Source organism: Pocillopora verrucosa, chromosome 3 (genome assembly GCF_036669915.1).
Source record: "Pocillopora verrucosa isolate sample1 chromosome 3, ASM3666991v2, whole genome shotgun sequence".
NCBI classification, from domain to species: Eukaryota; Metazoa; Cnidaria; class Anthozoa; order Scleractinia; family Pocilloporidae; genus Pocillopora; species Pocillopora verrucosa.
Window position 1 is genome coordinate 14,755,851 of NC_089314.1, and position 7,706 is coordinate 14,763,556.

A 7,706-nucleotide genomic window follows, 5' to 3' on the forward strand; every position below is an offset into this window, starting at 1 on the left:
AAATCACAATTTATGTCATGATGTCTTCAATCTTCCTTCTGATATGTACATCTACACTCTTTTATAAGTATATATTTTTTACAACCCATATTCTGATAAAATATATTCTTATACAAAAAAAGAGTGCATGTGCATAGATAGGTAATGTTAATTTCTTTCCTGTTAAGTTTTAGTAAGAAAGCTGCTGCAAAGCCATCGTTGTGCAAAGACCAGGTAACATGTTCAAGTTGGGCAGAAACTACCACAACCATGCTGCAGTCGGTGGTATGGTTGCTGCAAAAATCAAGTACCTAGTGAAGCAGGAAGCCAAACAGGTAACTTCAGGTATCTTTGTAACAACTTGAATCACCTCACCATTCATGTCTTGAAAGGAAATTGTGCATCTTCTATCCAACTAATAACTGAATGATATATATTGTGCATTTCAGATATGATATATATTGTGCATTTCTGTATTTGCATCAGATAAACTGGAAATGCTCCAACAGTCTAAGATGTGGTAGATAGGCAGAATTTTCAAACTGTGCTGAAAGCCATTTACTCAGCTGCTGACCCCAAACGCCTTTGTAAAGGACAATGATCATGTGAAGCAGGTGCCACTGCTTTTCATCATAATGCCTGGCAAAAAATAGTAAGACTACAAAGCAGTCCTTGATGCCATTACATCCATCCTCCCTCATCCACTGAGAGTCACTAAAGTAATGCTGGATTTCAAAAAAGCTGTCTGAAGCGCCCTCTGCCAGAACCACCCAGATGTGCAGCTTAAAGGGTGTTCATTCCACTGGACAAAATCCCTATGGAGAAAGGTAGGATCATATGTCATGCTGTTAAATAATCACAAGTAAACCTGCCTGGGAACCCAGTTTAGATGTTGACATCTTCATCCAACTCCTAAAATTTGTCCACACTGAAAACTCTTGCCTCATTTGTATGAGGAGGAAACCCAAGAACAGGCTGACACACAGAAGTGGCATGAAATGAAGGCACATAGGTTGTCCTTTGAGAGGACAATCCAAAGAGGATTGTACATGAAAAGCTGATTTCGAATTGCTGGCAGCCAAGCAGCTGAAGAAGACCATTCAGACTGTAGCCATGAGGTATGGGATAGACATAGAGGAAGACACAGTAGCTGCACATGCTGACAATGGGGAATGTAATGTTTACCCTGCTGGAACTGTCATCAAACCTCCTTGCCCTCACTTGGTGTCCTCTCCAGATCAAAGAACGTATAATCCATGAAATATCAATCCCTGGGGGCTGCTCCAAGTCTAGTACACTCTCAGTAATCCAATTTTGAGGCTAAAATATCTTTGATGCCTAAATGCAATCTACAAACTCAAAAAACACAGCTATTACTACCCAGTCATGGGACAGATGTTGACTGGTTGTTAATGGGTAGATTTTTATATTTATTGTAAATCAGACATTTAATGTAAAAGATTGAGGTTTGAGGCAAAATTTGTTCAGAAATGAAGATGAAATTGGAGAGTTATATTCTAATAACACCTCACAAAACTGTTACAGATAGGGGCATAGATAGGGGCATAGCCAGGCTTTGGAAGCACAGTTGTTGTTGTTGTCAGGAGTGACTGACTGTTTGGAAAGGTATTCTGAGAGAGGACCAATTGTTCATTTTAAGAAATAAAAAAAACTGTGAGTTTGTATTAGTAAGGCAAAGTCTGTAGAAGTTAGTCAACCTTCCAAACTTGCAAAAACAAATCATGGTACAGATACTTCAAAGCATGTTGTTAGGAGATTGAACACTAGTAAAGTATTATGGGAGGTATGTCGAGACCACAAGGTGAACATTAAAAGATGTTGCGTTGAGCTTATGTATGGTCGTCCCTTCCCCGCAATAACATGGTACCAGGAGTGAAGAAAATAACGAAGTTACTACTGAACTACTTCTATTCTACTGTGAACCCTACTTGGAGGATCCAGAGGGGAAATCTGTGAACATTTCTGTGAAAACAGTCTCCGAACCAGTTCGCGCCAAAGTCTTCCAAAACTGACATAGTGAGGTAAACATCGATTCTTCTGAGCGAATTTTCATCATCTACTTTCGGCTAGAGCGAGGAATTCTGATAATTTCCACATCTATTCATTACTGCTGTTGTGAAAGATGGTTGACGAGGAAGCTGAGGGTGCTGCTGTTCAAAATCCTGCTGCTCATTTTTCTGTAAATTTATGAACTTTGAGCAACTAAAGCTCAATGCTCACCAAGAAGATTGCCTTGAAGCGTTAAAAGCATTCAAGAAAAAGTATGGATATATCTTCAAAGGAAGCCTAGTCAACACATCTGAGGAAAGAAAGTGTATACTGGTACAAGATTGGCTCAGACTGGAAGGCCAGAAGATTTATGACAGTTTAGACTGGGGCGACGATGAAGATGTAAGCAATTACGAACAGATGTGACTAAACTGGAAGGAGAAGTAAGTGCTGAATGTAATGAGATCGTAGCTTCCCAGAAATTCAAGGAACGAATTCAGAAACCTAAAGAGGCAATCACTTCGTTTGTCACTGATTTGACGCTGTTAGTTAAAGATTGCAATTACATAGATGAAGACAGACAAGTGAGAGACCAATTTGTATATGGTATTTCTGATGATGATTTGAAGAAAAAACTGCCTGAAAAAGGAAACACGCTTACTCGAATTCAAGCTGTGTCAATTGGCAAAGCCCATGAAACCACAAACCAAGAAGTTCAAGAATTCTGTCTAAAATCACCTGTGAGTGATAGTAACAATGCTGTATTTAAAGATAAGCCAAACAAAGGTCTTATGTGTAACTACTGTGCTAACAAGAAAGGATCTCATAGCTTTGCAAACAAGACACACTGCCCTGCCTGGCCCTTGCAAGGTTAAAAATCACTTTAAAGATTCCAAGGAATGTAAGCGACTCCAAAAGGAGAGAAAACCAAAACCAGGAAATCAAAACTAGTCCAGATCAACTAGGAAACCATTTGTCCTAAAAGTAGATGAAGATGGTGAAGAGCAATTTTATGAAGTCGTGAACAAAATTTGCACTCTCAATCAACAATGTGACCATAAGAAAGCTTTTGCAAACTTGCTCATCTCAAAAAAAAGAATTTCTGTAAACTTTCAGATAGACTGTGGGTCTACATGTAGTATTTTACCAGTTGGTGTGTACAAGGAAACCAGTGGTGATCATGACCTGCAGGACCTAAACACAACTGTCCAACCAACCCTTTTACTTTATGATGAGAAAACTAAGATACAAACACTGGGAACCAGAAAATGTTTTGTGTTCAACCCTGCAACAAGAAAAGAAGGGATCATTCAGTTTAGAATTGTTAATGAGGACCTGACCCCTCTACTTGGCCTAAGAGATTCTGAGGAACTAAGGCTTCTTGAGCTACTTCAAGAGAACATTGCTACTTTAGACTGTGGCAAACCTGATGTTCCTTCATCTGCTTCTGAACTACACACACCACTCACCATGGCAACCATTTCGACTAGTTACCCTGATGTGTTTGATGACAGTGTAGAAAAGCTGGAAGGTGAACTGCACCTTTACATGAAACAAGATGTTACTCCATCAAAAGCAGCTCCCAGGGAGATTCCCCTGTCTGTCAAAAACAAATTTATAGCTGAAGTCAAAGATCTTCAAGAACAAGGTATTATTAAAAAAGTCACAGAGCCCACCAAATGGGTGAGGGCTCCCACCATTGTCAACAAGCCATCTGCTAAGAATGGAATAAGACTTTGCATGGATTCCAGACCTCTGAACACTGCCCTCAAGTGCTCAGAGTATCCAATACCAACTGTTGATCATCTGCTTATTGAAATTAACAATGCCAAAGTGTTTACCTTGGCTGATATCAAGTCTACTTTCTGGCATGTCCCACTGGATAAACCCAGTTCCCTGCTCACAACCTTCAACATTCCTGTTGGAAGAATGAAATGGAACAGAATGCCTTTTGGCATTAGTGTTGCCCCTGAAGAATTTCAAAGATGAATAGACAAAAGTTTAGAAGGACTGGAAGGTACTAAAGCTATTGCTGATGACATCCTCATCTGGGGGGATGGTACACCATCGAAGAAGCAACATCCAACCATGATGCCCGACTATCTGCTTTACTAGAATGATGCCAACAGAAGCATATCAAACTAAACGTTCACAAGTTCCGACTGAAGAAGACTGAGTTATCGTACATGGGGGTAACTTGACCGACAAAGGAGTCAAACCAGACCCACAGAAACAAGATAGTATACAAGCCATGCCAGCCCCAGCCAACAAGGAGGAAGTAAGAAGACATCTTGGTGTTGTGACTTACCAGTCGAGATTCTCTGAAGCTCTGTCCACCAAATCTGCACCACTTAGAACACTCTTGAAGAACATCGTTGCATTTACCTGGGAAGCGAATGAACAGCAAGCTTTTGATGAAATGAAAGCACTCATCTCAAGCGCACCACAGCAGCTTAGGTCCATAATGACCACAAACCACTTGCTGCAGTACTCAAGCAACCAGTTGGGGAGAATCCCATTAGACTTCAAAGAATGCTTTGCCGAATTATGGGATATGACCTTGACTTCAAGTACATCAAAAGCAAAGACCTACTAATTGCTGATGCCCTTAGCAGATTCTGCATGACTAATCACACTCGCAGCCAGAGTGAAGAAGAGATTGAAACCACCAGCTCGGTTATTCAAGACCAAAGTGTGACACGCCACCTCAATGAAATTGCAGAGGAAACTGCCTGGAACAAAGTCTTACAGTCAGTAATCTACCTCATCTCTCAAAACTGGTCCATCAGTAAAAGATGTCTTCCCAAGCACCTTCTTCCATCCTGGAGTTGCAAAGTCAACTATCATTCAGTGATGGCATCCTCTACAGAGGTGATTGCATTATAGTTCCCGTTACACTGAGAAAGAGCCTAACTGAAAAGCTACATCAAGCTCACATGGGTGTCGAGTCAACTTTATGACGCGTTGGTATATCTCTTTGGTGGCCTGGTTTGAATTTGCAGCTGAAACAGTTCATATCTACATGCCAAGTTTGTCAATCCTTCCAGAGAAACAAACTGAAAGAAAGTCTGGTGAGTCATTCTATTCCTGATAGACCCTGGTCCAAAATCGCAGCCGACCCTTTTGAGTTTAAAGGGGAACACTTTCTAGTATTGGCCGACTACTACAGCGATTGGATCGAATTTGAGAAGATGAGAGACCAAACTGCAACTGAAACCATTGCCCTGATACTCAAACAATTCTCACAATGGGGACTTCCCAATGAGATTGTCACTGACTGTGGAAAGAATTTCGATTCTAAGGAATTCTGACAATTCTGTCGGAGGAAGTAGATAAAACACACGAAATCCTCACCTCACCATCATCAGAGTAATGGCAAAGTGGAATCAGTGGTGAAGATCATCAAATCTATCTTGAGAAAGACTGAAAACTCTGCTTTGAATCCTTACAAAGCCCTACTTGATCAACATAATACACCTATAGTTGATATGATGATATCACCTGCTCAAAGATTTTTACACCGAAGACTGAAATCTGAAATTTCTATCAAAGCCACTCTGCTTACACCGGAAATTGCTGAAACAGTCCTAGAAGAAAAGGCTGAGAAAACAACCAAGTCTCAAATGTATTACAATCGAACTGCCAAAGATCTGAGTGTTTTACAACCTGGTGGTACAGTACCCATCAAACCTGAAGGACTAACCAAAGGACAACAATGGAGAAAAGGATTTATTGCTCAGAAATATCCATTTCCTTCACACGATGTTGAAGTGGATGGCAAACTCTTCTGAAGAAACTGTGTACACCCAAAACCTGCAGGAAAACCGCCTAATCTGGAGAAGACACTCTGCCCCAAAACCAAACACAACTGTCAAAGACCGTGCCTCGGAAACCAAACATTCTAGTTCAAATCCTGAACCTAGTTCTAAAACAACTTAAATCCGAGCCCACTAAGCCTGTTAAGTCCGCTAAGAAGATGGAACTAGTTGTTGCAAAACAAACACGTCCAGGACGTTTAGTTAAAACACCAGTAAGATACTCTTCATAGTCTGTTAACGTAAAATTGTTCATTTTACTGGGGGGGGGGAGGTGTTAGGAGATTGGACACTGGTAAAGTATTATGGGATGTATGTCGAGACCACGAGGTGAACATTAAAAGATGTTGAGTTGAGCTAGTGTATGGTTGTCTCTTCCCCACAATAATACATGTCTTTCACATTGAGCAACTCAGAGGACATGGCCCACACTAGCAGTGACAGTGACACTAAATTGACCTCAAAAGACACAATGAATACCCAGAGCAAAAAGAGTGATGATGAGGTACATGTCACAAGCATGAAAAATATACAAAAGCCATTCTATGTGCAAAATATTAGTGGTGTACATTATGACATTGCACAAGATGTTGCTTGTTCTCCAACTCCTCATTCTAATCATGGTTGCAAAAAAAACAATATAAGGAACAAAGCCATAGTCGTTAGGCAAAGTCTGTTAACATTAGTCAACCTTCCAAACTTGCAAAAACAAATCATGGTACAGGTACTTCAAAGCATGTGTCTTTCACATTGAGCAACACAGAGGACATAGACCACACTAGTGGTGACAGTGATACAAAATTGACCTCAAACAACCCGATGAATACCCAGAGCACAGATTATAAAAATGTGACACTTGATTTAGATTCCTTACAATCTTTGCCTGTGAATGGTGTACCAGATGATTTGCAAACTGTAGAGACCAAAGAAATGGAGTTCCAGAATATTGAAACAAATGCAAATACAAGTGATGATTCTGATGAAGATCTGCTCAAAAATAATAAAACAAAAACAAGCAGTTTTCTGCCACACAATGAGAACAGTAAAATTGAAAAGGGTGCAATTTTCTCTGAAATTGGAACAGGAAAAATTAATTGGCCAACGATAGAGGATAAACCATTAAATGAATATACTTTCTCAGGCCTTACCACTTAAGCCTTTCCTAAATTGTTTCCAGATGGTAAAGAAGATCCCACAAATCAATGTTTACATAAGGATTTCCTTTCAATGAGCAAATTAAGCAAATGGAAAATTTTACTTCAGGTTTGCTTCACACCCTAGGGTTTTCATACTGGGCTCTGAACATGATTCAAAGGAAATGAACACTGCAACAAACAGCTGTTTTCTTTCAACAAAACCCTAGGCAAGCATATTTGACATTAAAGGAGCTCAGAAACATGGTCAATGAAAAGAAATCACAGTTATTTATGACAAAGATATCAAGATATGTAGCACACATCACTGGAAGCTCTGTATAATGGTACAAATTACAACAGGATCTCAAGTCAATTATAGCATATAGAGGACCACCAACAATATTATTCACCTTGTCTGCAGCAGATATGCATTGGCCTGAATTACATCAACTCTCTAGCTCCAACATAAATGATCTTAACTCTAAAGAAAGGGGAATGAATGTTATAAATAACCCTAACTTAGTAGATTGGTCTTTTACTAAAAGTGTAGAGCAATTTCTAAAAAGTTGATTATATAATTGTCTTAGAGCACAGTGGCACTGGTACAGGTATGAGTATCAAGCTTGAGGAAATATATCCATTGCCATGGTGTAGCAAAGCTTAAAAGTGATCCAGGCATGTGTGATCTAACTGACAAAGCACTTACAGGATTCTTAGCTGAAAATTCATCTGGCAAAACATCAATTCCTGATATTTGTACGATTAC